At 44.5% G+C, this 12,924-nt stretch overlaps 2 non-coding genes across 2 annotated transcripts; both read right to left on the bottom strand.

Moving 5' to 3' along the window:
- Positions 1-2,312: 2,312 nt before the first annotated feature.
- Positions 2,313-2,385, bottom strand: trnar-ucu (transfer RNA arginine (anticodon UCU)). Its single transcript has one exon. It is a non-coding gene; the product is annotated as a tRNA-Arg (tRNA).
- An 8,032-nt stretch (positions 2,386-10,417) lies between these two features.
- On the bottom strand, positions 10,418-10,490 carry trnar-ccu (transfer RNA arginine (anticodon CCU)). Its single transcript has one exon. It is a non-coding gene; the product is annotated as a tRNA-Arg (tRNA).
- Between the last annotated feature and the right edge of the window lie 2,434 nt (positions 10,491-12,924).

Here is a 12,924-nt window from a genome sequence, read left to right as displayed (position 1 = left end):
GAACCTCCAATCCACTCCATCAGAAGCTACAGTCTTACCCATTAAGCCACAAAAACTCAGTGACAATACCCTACTGCGAATAGTTGATCTTAAATGAGTGCTACAGCCGAGCATGTTCCAAGATCTGTGACAACACACTGAGGGATGCACTAAAGTTTCGGGCAGATGCTGCCAAGGTGTAACAGAGAAACAACACAGTCTCAGGTCGTTCTGACAAATTATCACATCGTTCTTTCATTTCTCAGACCCTCTTGGTGCCTGACAATGAACAGAGATCGGTTCCTGCCCAAGAACAAAATGCCTTTATTTTTCGTGACACAGAACTTTGAGAAATGTCAAAATTCCAGTGTTTTGTTGGTTCTTTTCTCTCTGCATAGACTGTCCACAACTGATTTAGAACCTTTGTCTGCATTTTTATTTGATTTTTTATGAATAAAGTATATTTTTTAAATAAACAAAAATCTGGAGAGAGAGAAGATCTGCCCGAACTTGCGAGACCCACCTTTGTGGAAGAGACCCAGCCGTTTATCGGGACAGGAAGGAGATTCCAATGGCCCAGCATGGATTGTTCCAGTTAATACCCTCGCCTCCTTGACCACAAAGTGGGGAGGGAAGTGGGAGTTGGCACGGGACAGGGTGACACTCGGCACACGGACACACAAGATGGCCGCTGAGCCATAAGTTGGCCACTTGGCACACAAGATGGCCGCCGGACCACAATATGGAGAGAGACAGCAGAGCAAATACAGACACTGCCTGGGGCCACCAGAATGCCAGCACAATGCACTCACAATCGAGTTGATTAGTTTAAGGCGGATGGGAGAGACAATACACATGAAGAACATACACTGCCCGCCAAAGGGTCTGGTCAGACAACACCTTTGATAGAAATGCTAACTGTTAGATACAGACTCAATACAGAGTGATAATAGCCAGGGCTGCAGTAATCGGCCTTCTCAGGAAGAGCGATTAGCGCACATTACTACAGCAACGGACTTCCGCGCGGACGCTGAAACTGACAACAACTGCACTGAAATTAACAAAGGCCACGCTGGAACTGACAATAACTGCACCGAAACGATCAAGGATTCTGCAATGTTTACAATAAACAAGCCATGTTACAGAGACAATAACCTCATTTCCATTGACATATTGGACGTCATCATAAATACCAAACATGCAGGTAATCTGGGGTTCAGCTGGTAATGTTGACAGAATATAGCTTAGACTGACACCAACACAACCAAACCAGAAGTTGCTTTGTCCATAGATTGGTAGCTCTATCTGTTGGAGCCCCACTGATCTCATGGATAAAGCACTAACTTCCTAAACCAGAGATTGTGCGCTCAAGTCTTATTTGGGGTTTTGATTTGTTGAAACCTTCACTGTGCAGCTGATCTCAATCCTGTGTGGTCACGTGACCATGGCAACAAAATCAGGCATTCTCAATTGATTCTCAGCTGGAGAAATTTGACCAGACAGAAAATTGGCCAAACTAAATTAAACAGCAGCTATCGGCTCGAGAGAACAGTGCAACTAAGATCAAAGAGCGACAAAGATTCAAGAAGAACCAGTTCCAACCAGACTGAGGGTTATATATTGCGAAGTGTCAGCCTGAGCCAATCCACTTTATAGCTCCTGGCATGACAACGGTGAAGGGTATTGGTGTGACCACATTGGATGATGTGAACCCAGCTCATGACCGTATTGGCCAAAGCCACAGAAGATTCTGGAAGATCAGATACAGGAGAGGAGGAAAACACACCTGACCGCCAAACGCTGAGCAAAGCCTTGACTGGGTCCTGCAGTGGAGATCTGACCATCTGCTCATAACCTGTTCATAAAAGCCCTCGCGTGAGAAGGGCAGGCCATTCAGCCCATCACATCCACACTGACCCTCTGAAGAGCATCCCATCCAGGCCCAACCCCTATCCTCTCACCCTGCACTCCCCAAAGCCAATCCACCGAACCTGCACATCCTTGGGCTGTGGGAGGAAAACAAAGCACCCGGAGTACCCCATGGAGAGAATGTGCCAACTCTACACAAACAGACACCCAAGGGAGGAATCAAAGCCAGGTCCCTGACATTGTGAGGCAGCAGTGCTACCCACTGAGCCACCATGCCATCCACAGGAGTATCTCAGCAGGTTTTCAGCCAGTGTGACTGTGCTGTCTCTTTCAGACAATTCACCTCAATCCTGAGGATCATGTGCAAGAAGATGTTGGGCATCACTTCCCATCAACTGAATGCAGACATGGAGATGTTCCCCAAAATAGATTAGAAATCCAGTTAACAAAGGACAAACAACTGACACCCCAGATGGGACTCGAACCCACAATCCCTGGCTTAGAAAGCCAGTGGCATATCCATTAGGCCACTGGGGCCACACAGCAGGCCCGAAATCACAGCCTTTATGTACTGCACCCAAACTCTCATACTGTGTGTTTCTGAGTGTTATACTCTCACTGATTGTTTTTTACCCCAACCATCTCATGCTAAATTGTTGGCTGCTTGATTAATCAATCTCACGTCCCATTTGTCCCCAAACGGACAGTTGAGAAATTAACCAAACTCCAATGTTGCACAACTCAAGTCTAAGGAATATGGAGCAGACGAGAAAATAGCAAAGGGCTCAATGTTATTTTGTGCAGCACCTTGAAGATATTTGCAGTTAGTGGGGAAGGAGTAAGTGGAGATGTTGCAAACAGCTGCATTGAGGACAAATCAACAGAATCATTGCAGGCATTCAGCCCATTGTGGCTGTGCTGTCTCTTTCAGACAATTCACCCCAAGATCTCCCAAATCCTGGAATTATCTTGTATAAGTTTCGAATAATCATCGTTAAAAATCAGACAACACCAGGTTGTAGTCCAACAGGTTTATCTCAAAGTACTAGCTTTCGGAGCGCTGCTGCTTCGTCAGGTGGTTGTGGAGTATAAGATTGTAAGACACAGAATTTATGGCAAAAGTTTACAGTGTGATGTCACTGAAATTATATATTGAAAAAAATCTGGATTGTGTGTGAAGTCTCTCATCTTTTAGAATGACCAGGTTGGTTTCAGTTCTTTCATGTGTAAATCACAAAATGTTTTTCATTGCCAAGTGAAATGGCAAGCTGTCCAATAAAAGCTAAATGCTGTGAATGCTGGAAATCTGAAACAGAGAAAATGCTGGAGGAATCATGACTCAAAAACATGATTGAGTTTTCTGAAAAAGTCACAAAGAGGATTGATGAGGGCAGAGCGGTGGATGTGATCTATATGGACTTCAGTAAGGCGTTCGACAAGGTTCCCCATGGGAGGCTGATCAGCAAGGTGAGATCTCATGGAATACAGGGAGAACTAGCTATTTGGATACAGAACTGGCTCAAAGGTAGGAGACAGAGGATGGTGGTGGAGGGTTGTTTTTCAGATTGGAGCCCTGTGACCAATGGAGTGCCACAAGAATCAGTGCTGGGTCCACTACTTTCCGTCATTTATATATATGTTAGTATCATTATGAGGTATCGTTCGTAAATTTGCAGATGACACCAAAATTGGAGGTGTAGTGGACAGCAAAGAAGGTTACCTCAGATTACAACGGGATCTTGATTAGAAGGGCCGATGAGCTGAGGAGTGATGGGTGGAGTTTAATTTAGATCAATGTGAGGTGCTGCATTTTGGGAAAGCAAATCTTAGCTGGGCTTATAGACTTAATGGGAATGTCCCAGGGAGTGTTGGTGAACAAAGAGACCTTAGAGTGTAGGTTCATAGCTCCTTGAAAGTAGAGTCGGGGATCGATAGGATAGTGAAGAAGGCGTTTGGTATGCTTTCCTTTATTCTAAATCAGTTGTGTACAGTCTATGCAGAGAGATAAGAACCAACAAAATATTGGAAAGTTGACATTTCTCAAAGCTTCTGTATCGTTGTGAACAAAAAGGCATTTTCTACTTGGGCAGGAACCGATCACTGTTCATTGTCAGGCACCAAGAGGATCTGAGAATTGAAAGAACGATGTGATAATTTGTCAGAAAGACCTGAGACTGTGTTGTTTCCCTGTTACACCTTGGCAGCAGCTGACCGAAACTTTAGTGTATCCGTCAACATGTCGTTTGAGATGTTGGAACATACTGGGCTGTAATACTCGCTTGATGCCAAGACTTTACACTGGCAAATGGCTATGTGTGCCCTAGTAACATATTGGGTAAACCACTGTCCTCCTAAGTGTGGGATTGTGGGTTTAATTCCCCTCTGGGCTGCTTACGTTTTAAGCTTGGTCTTTGGAGCTGACCTTTCTCCCATGCCAACTTTCTCCAGCATCTGCAGTCCTCACATTCTCCTCGACTTTTGTCCCATGCCAACTTTATCATGATCCAAATTGACTGCATTTTTCAACTACTCTGTTCAAAATTACTGAGCCTGTGTTGAGATTATGGCGAATGATGTGTAATAGAAACTTGCACAAGGCAATTCCAGGATTTGGGAGATCTTGGAGAGAATTGTCTGAAAGAGACAGCGCAGCCACAATGAGCTGAATGCCCGCTAAGATTCTGTTGATTTAGAACATACTACATAGAACACAGAACAGTACAGCACCGAACAGGCCCTTCAGCCCACGATGTTGTGCCGACCATTGATCCTCATGTATGCACCCTCAAATGTCTGTGACCATATGCATGTCCAGCAGTTTCTTAAATGTCCCCATTGACCTTGCTTCCAGAACTGCTGCTGGCAACGCATTCCATGCTCTCAAAACTCTCTGTGTAAAGAACCCGGCTCTGACATCCCCTCTATACTTTCCTCCAACCAGTTTAAAATTATGACCCCTGGTGTTAGCCATTTCTGCCCTGGGAAATAGTCTCTGGCTATCGACTCTATCCATGCCTCTCATTATCTTGTATACCTCAATTAGGTCCCCTCTCCTCCTCCTTTTCTCCAATGAGAAAAGTCTGAGCTCAGTCAACCTGTCTTCATAAGATAAGCCCTCCAGTCCAGGCAGCATCCTGGTAAACCTCCTCTGAACCCTCTCCAAAGCATCCACATCTTTCCTACAATAGGGCGACCCGAACTGGACACAGTATTCCAAGTGCGGTCTAACCAAAGAAAGCATTTGTCCTCTATGCACCATTTTGCAACATCTCCACCTACTTCTTCCACACTAACTGCAAATATCTTGAAAGCGTTGCACAAAATAACATTGAGCCCTTTGCTATTTTCCTGTCTGCTCCATTTTCCTCAGATGTGAGGTGTGCAATGTTGGAGTTTGGTTGGTTTCTTGTCTGTCCGTTTGGGGACAAATGGGAAGCGAGATTGATTTATCAAGCAACCAATTTTTTAGCATGAGATGGAAGTTGTAAAAAAAAATCAGTGAGAGTATAAAACTGAGAAAAACACAATATGAGCCATCAGGGTGCAGTATTTAAAGGCTGCCAGTTTGACAGTCGACATGTAGACCCAGTGGCCTAATGGATAAGATATTGGGCTCCTCACCAGGGATCGTGGGTTCAAACCCTATCTTGAGTAGCTAACTTTCAGAGGTTGCCCTCTTTGAACTTTACTTCTAATCTACATTATAAACATCCCCATGTCTACATTCAGTTGATGGAAAGTGCTGTCCAACATGAACTTGCACAAAGTTGTCGGGGATCTGCAGGATTGGATCGAAATTGCCTGAAAGAGGCAGCAGAGCCACAATGGGGAAAGGACTGCGGAGATTCTTTTTGGGCTGGCATGGTGACTCACAGTGTCAGGGACCTGGCTTTGATTCCTCCCTTGGGTGTCAGTTTGTGTCGAGTTTGCACATTCTCTCCATGGGGTACTCGGAGTGCATTGTGTTCCTCCCACAGCCCAAAGATGTGTAGGTTCGGTGGATTGGCTTTGGGGAATGCAGGGGGAGAGGATAGGGGTTAGGCCTGGCTGGGATGCTCTTCAGAGGGTCAGTGTGGATATGATGGTCTGAATGGCCTCCTCCCTCCCCACTCTAGGGCTTCTCTGAACAAGTTTGGAGCAGATGGTCAAAGGCCCAGTCAAGGCTTCGTGAAGGGACTGACATCCAGGTGTGTGTCCCTATGCTCCTTTTCCCTGATCTTCCCAAATGTTCAAACCAACATCATCACATTAAAGATATTTTGTTTCTTTTCTTAATGAGAAGGGATTTGCCTTCAAGAGCACAAAAGTTCTGGATGTTGTCTCTTGAGGTTTGCTGATGAAACCGTTGATGTGCAGGGCCAACCGCAGATAATGGCAGAGACACTCTCCAGTGGTGACTGTCAGCGTTACCAGTCGTGAAGACTTCATCCAAGAAACTGACGGTGATCTTGGCCGCAGGTAATCTGGAGTTCAGCTGGGAATGTTGACAGAATATAGCTTACTCTGACACCAACACAACTAAAACAGAAGCTGCTTTGTCCATAGATTGGTAGCTCTATCTGTTGGAGGCCCAGTGACCTCATGGGTAAGGCACTAACTTCCTAAACCAGAGATTGTGGGCTCAAGTCTTATTTGGGGTTTTGATTTTGTTGAAACCTTCACTGTGCAGCTGATCTCAATCCTGTGTGGTCACGTGACCATGGCAACAAAATCAGGCATTCTCAATTGATCCTCAGCTGGAGAAATTTGACCTGACAGAAAATTGGCCAACCTAAATTAAACAGCAGCTATCAGCTCCAGAGAACAGTGCAACTAAGATCAAAGAGCTACAAAGATTCAAGAAGAACCAGTTCCAACCAGACTGAGGGTTGTATATTGGAGAAGTGTCAGCCTGAGACAATCCACTTGAAAGCTCCTGGCATGACAACAGTTAAGTGTATTTGTGTGACCCCATTGGATGATGTGAACCCTGCTCATGATTGTATTGGCCAAAGCCACAGAAGATTCTGGAAGATCAGGGAAAAGTAGGGCAGGAACACACACCTGGATGCCAGTCCCTTCACAAAGCTTTAACTGGGCCTTGCAGTGGAACTCTGACCATCTGCTCCAAACTTGTTCAGAGAAGCCCTAGAGTGGAGTGGGAGAAGGCCATTCAGTCCATCATGTCCCCACTGACCCTCTGAAGAGCATCCCATCCAGGCCCAACCCCTATCCTCTCACCCTGCATTGCTCCTTCATCAGGTGTAATGAGAGAGGAGGCATCAGACACAGAATGTATAAGTAAAATATCAAAGGGTCATACAAGTGATGCGAATGTATTGAACAAATCCAAAATGGCCGACTCCCTCCTGTTAAATCTTCAATCAGTTCGAAAGGAGATACAGGCAGCACATGGATTGCAGTGGTTCAAAAAGATAGCTCCCCATCACCTTTCAGGGGAAACTAGGGAGAGGCAATAAATGTTGATCTAGTCAGCAATGTTCATGACCTGGAAATGAATAAAAACAATCTCACAATGGAATAAACCGCCAGGGGAAAAGTCATAGTGTAATGACTTGAAAACATCAAGCCCCAACTTTGGATGGTTTCTATTGTTCTGTTTTACATTATCATCCAAAACGCACCAGTCATTGACATAAAGGTTATGATTTGGAGGAGCCTGTGTTAGACTGGGGCGGACAACGTTACAAATCACACAGCACCAGGTTATAGTCCAACAGGTTTATTGGGAAACACTAGCTTTCGAAGAGCTGCTTCTTCATCAGGTGGTTGTGGAGCAGGATCGTAAAACACTGAAGTTTTAGTAACAGGATTGCAGTGTCATGGCATGTAATATTAAACAAATTGAGCTGAAGTCTTTCATCTTTTAGAATGATCATGTTAGTTTCAGTTCCTTGTTATGTACATCCCAGATCTTTGTTAAAGTTACATTCTCAAGAGAGTTTTAACAATCGGTGCCATCTCAGCTCAGATAATGCATTGAAGATGTGAGGTTAAAATCTGTCTGTGTCCCAATGTTCGGTCAGACTGATTCTATTTCTAATGTGGCATTTACAGAATCTGACAAGGTTTTATGCAGTTTTTGAGCAAAACAAAACATAATTCTGAATGTACAAATTCACCCCACAAACGTATATGTGTGTGCGTGCAGGGGAGACCGAGTGAGTGTGTGCATTTGGGTGTGCGTGGGAGGGGGCGATGGTGTGAGTGTCTGTGAGAGTATGTGTATGTGTATGTGTTTGAGTGTAATGGGGTATGCATCTGTGAGAAGGTGTGTGTGTGGGTGTGTGTGTGTATGTGTGTGTGTGTGTGTGTGTGTATGTGTGTGTGTGTGTGTGTGTGTGTGTGTATAATGCAGTGGGGTCAGCTGTAGTGTGACATGACCCCAAGTCCCAGTTGAGGCCATCCCCATGGGTACCAAACGTGGTTATCAGCCTCTGCTCGGCCACTTTTCGTTGTAGCCTGTCCCAAAGCCCACCTTGGAGGATGGTTACCTGAAAGATTGAGGTTGAAAGTTCCTGATCGTTGAAGTGATCTCCGACTGGGAGGGAACACCTCTGTTTGGTGATTGTTATGCGGTGCCCATTCATCTGTTGCCGTAGCCTCTGCTCGGTCTCGCCAATGTACCATGCATTGGGCATCCTTCCCTGCAGCGTATGAGATAGACAACGTTGGCCGAGTCACATGAGTACCTGCCGCGTACATGGTGGGAGATGTCCCCGTGTGTAATGGCGGTATCCATGGAGACACTCTGACATGTTTTACAGTGTCTGCTGTGACAGGGTTGTTTGGTGTTGTCCTGAAGGCCGGGCAGTTTGCTGTGAACAATGGTCTGTTTAAGGTTTGGTGGCTGTTTAAAGGTGAGAAGTGGAGGGGTGGGGAAGGTCTTGGCGAGGTGCTCATCCTCATCGATAATGTGTTGCAGGCTGTGGAGAATGTGACGTAGTTTCTCAGCTCCTGGTAAGTACTGGACAATGAAGGGTACCCTGTTGGTTGCAGCTCGTGTCTGTCTCCTGAGGAGGTCATTGCAGTTTCTCCCTGGGGCATGTCAGAACTGGCGATTGATGAGTTAAGCATCGTATCACATTCTTATCAGGGCGTCCTTGTGTACTTCCAAGTGCCCCTCACATTCCCCCTCACCTGAACAGATCCTGTGTCAGTGTACGGCTTGTACAGAGGGGACGGCTGTTTTAATATGTTGAGGGTGGGTTTGTGGTTGAGTGAGGTGCTGTGGTGTCCATCCTTGATGGAGATGCATGTGTCCAAGAATGAGACAGATACTAAACAGGAGTCCATGGTGAGTTTGATGGTGGGATGAAACTCGTGAAATGTTGGTGAACATAAATGTTGGGAGAGTGCAGCATTGTTCTGACATGAACACAACCAAGGTTGAGGGGATCAATTCTCCTGACATGGCCCCAGAAGCACGTGTTGTCCCAGTGACCTAACAGCTCCATCTCTGATCTTCTAAGCTACTGCCTGTGGTTTACATCCCTTCTGGGGATACTTTCAATTTAAACATTCTCTCCAATTAAAACCCTCTCACTGCATTATCTCCATTCAAATTAAGTTAATCTCATTCCTCATGTCTTTAAAACTGTGCATGGCTGCTTTGAGATCATCGAACTGTACAAACATTGAGTTTGCTTGACCTCTATACTGTCCTGTTGGCATTTAACAGGAAAAAATGCAGGTGAAATAAAGTTATTCCACACTCAATAATTTATATTTACATTCAATGAGTTGGACCAAGATAACAGTAATCCTAAAGGTGGAAGATTCATTGAAAATATTTGGTTTGCAAGTAATGATATACACATTGAAAAGTTTTGTCTTGTGAGCAATACAGGCAGCTCACAGAGTTCAGTAACATAGATAAGTAAATAATAGGGAAACAGCAGCAGGATCAAAAACACAGGTACAGGCGAATACTAAGAGTCTGTGAGGCCGTTCAGTATTCTAACAACTTTAGGGTAGAAACTGTTTCAAAACCGGTTGGTGCGTGTGTTCAGGCTTCTGTACCTTCTCCCTGATGGGAGAGGTTGTAGAAAAACATTGCCAGGGTGGGATGGGTCTTTGAGAATGCTGGAGACCTTTCCTTGACAGTGGGCCTGGTAGATGGATTCTATAGATGGGAGGTTGGCCTTTGTGATTGTCTGGGCCGAGTTCACCACTCTCTGTAACCGTCTCCGATCTTGAATGGTACAGTTGCCGTACCAGGTAGTGATACATCCAGACAGAATGCTGTCGATGGTGCACCTATAAACGTTGGCAGGTGTATTCTCTGTCAGTAATATCCGATGTTCTGGAGGGATCAGTGTTGAAGGTTTGGTTTGTTGATGAGAGTGTGATGAGAGCTGGCTTCCAAAAGCAACCTCTCCAACCGCACTCTCAGGAATCTCGTCCCCATCTAGAAACAGCAGCCACTTGATCACCACCTTCAACATTCAATCCTGCAGATCCCCGAAAATCTTGTGCAAGATCATGTTGGATACCACTGACCATCAACTGAATGCAGAGATGGGGATTGCTCCAAAATAGATTAGAAATAAAGGATAAACCACAGTGACACCCCAGATGGGACTTGAACCCACAATCCCTGGCTTAGGAGGCCAGTGCCTTATCCATTAGGCCACTGGGGCCCCGCAGGGCAGATGACAATGGCAGCCTTTAAATTCTGCACCCTGACCTCTCATCGTGTGTGTTTCTGTGTGTTGTTCTCTCACTGATTGGTTCTTACCCCTTCCATCTCATGCCACATTGTTGGCTGCTTAATAAATTGAACCCGCCTCCCATTTCTCCCCAAATGGACAGATGAGATATCAACCAAACTCCAACTTTGCACAATTCAAGTCTAAGGCAAATGGCGCAGACAGGAAAATAGCAAAGGGCTCAATGTTATTTTGTGCAGCACTTTCAAGATATTTAAAGTTACTGGGGAAGGTGGAAGTGGAGATTTTGCAAAAAGCTGCATTGAGGACAAATCAACAGAATCATTGCAGGAATTCAGCCCATTGTGGCTGTGCTGTCTCTTTCAGACAATTCACCCCAAGATCTCCCAAATCCTGGAATTATCTTGTATAAGTTTCTCCTACACAACATTTGCCATAATCTCAACGCAGGCACAATGATTTTTAACAGAGTAGTTAAAAACCCAGTCAATTTGGATTGAGATGAAGTTGACATGGGATGAAAATCAGCCACTGCAAAGACCAGGCTTAAAAATTAAATCCCAGATTTCAGAGGCCAGTGCCATCGCCATTAGGCCACGAGGGCACTATATTGGCAGACCACTGGAAACAGTTGACCTCAAATGAGTGTGACAGCCGAGCCCACTCCCAGATCTGTGACAACACACTGAGGGACACACTAAAGGTTCAGGCAGCTGCTGCCAAGGTGTAACAGGGAAACAACACAGTCTCAGGTCTTTCTGACAAATGATCACATCGTCCTTTCAGTTCTCAGACCCTCTTGGTGCCTGACACTGAATAGAGATCGTTTTCTGCCCAAGTACAAAATGCCTTTCTTTCCACAACGACACAGAAGGTTTGAGAAATGTCAATATTCCAACGGTTTGTTGGTTCTTTTCTCTCTGCATAGACTGTACACAACTGATTTAGAACCTTTGTCTGCATTTTCAAATGATGTTACAAACAGTTTCAATACTTTGTTAAGAAAATCAAGTTGAAATGCAAATCAAATTTAGTCTCCCTTTGTCCCCATCACCAACAAGAATACTTGAGTAAAGTTGTGAGGAATTCATCAGACCAATGAGACTCCAGGAATTTTTCCAAGATGTCAGCAATGATCCCAATGAGCCAACCAACGAACGGGAACAGTCATCAGAGAGATCCATCGTGGAGCGACCAAAGAAGGAGTTGATTTGTGTCCCTGTGGAGGGTCGCTGTCCTGACCTTGAGATGTATGCTCAACCGTCAGGAGATGGATGAAGGATAGATTTAAAAATCACACAACACCAGGTTAGAGTCGAACATGTGGAAGCACTAGGTTTCGGAGCACTGCTCCTTCATCAGGTGGTTGTGGAGAATAAGATTGCAAAACACAGAATTTATAGCAAATTTTTACAGTATGATGCAACTAAAATTGTATCTTTAGAAAGACCTGGATTGTTTGTTAAGTCTCTCATCTTTTAGAATGGCCAGGTTGGTTTTCGTTCTTTCATATTTATCAATAGTTACATTCTCGAGTGAACTTTAACAATTGGTGTCATGTCGGCCCAGATGATGTATTGAAGGTGTGAGCTTCCCTGTGTGAGGGTGTCCGTGCCACAATGGTCAGACTGATTCTAATCTAATAAACAGATTTACAGCATCTTACATGGATTTATACAGTTTTTGAGCAAAGTAAAATGTAATTCTGTAAGTACAGGATAATCACACAAACCTATATGTTTGTGTGTATATATATGTGTGTGAGTATATGTGTGTGTGGGTGTGTATGTGTGTGTGTATCTGCGTGTGTATGTGCGTCTGTGTATGTGTGTGTGTGTATGGGTGTATATGTATGTGTATGTGTGTGTGTGTATGTGTGTGTATATGGGTGTGTATGTGCATGTGTTTATATGTGTGTGTATATGTGTGTGTGAATGTGTGTGTGTGCATATGTGTGTGTGTATATGTGTGTGGGTGTGTATGTGTGTATGTACATGTGTGTGTATGTGTGTGTACATGTGTGTGGGTGTGAATGTGTGTGTATGTGTGTGTGAGTGCGCATGTGTGTGTATATGTGTGTATGTATGTGTGTGCGTGTATGTGTGTGTATATGTGTGAGTGTCAATATGTGTATGTGTGTGTTGGTGTGTGGGTGTGGGTGTGTGGATGTGTATGTGTGTGTATGTGTGTATGTATGTGTATGTGTGTATGTGTATTTGTGTGTATGTACGTGTGTGTATATGTATGTGTGTGTGTATGTGTGTGTGTATGTGGGTGTGTTTGTGCACACATATATGTGTGTATGTTTATGTATATGTGTGTATGTGTGTGTATGTGCATGTGTTTGTGTGTGTGTGTGTGTCTGTGTCAGCATCTTACATGGATTTATACAGTTTTTGACAAA

This window comes from Chiloscyllium punctatum, chromosome 18, assembly GCF_047496795.1.
Source record: "Chiloscyllium punctatum isolate Juve2018m chromosome 18, sChiPun1.3, whole genome shotgun sequence".
In the NCBI taxonomy this organism is placed as follows: Eukaryota; Metazoa; Chordata; class Chondrichthyes; order Orectolobiformes; family Hemiscylliidae; genus Chiloscyllium; species Chiloscyllium punctatum.
The sequence above is the reverse complement of the archived record's forward strand: the minus strand, read 5'-3'. Positions and strand labels throughout refer to the sequence as shown.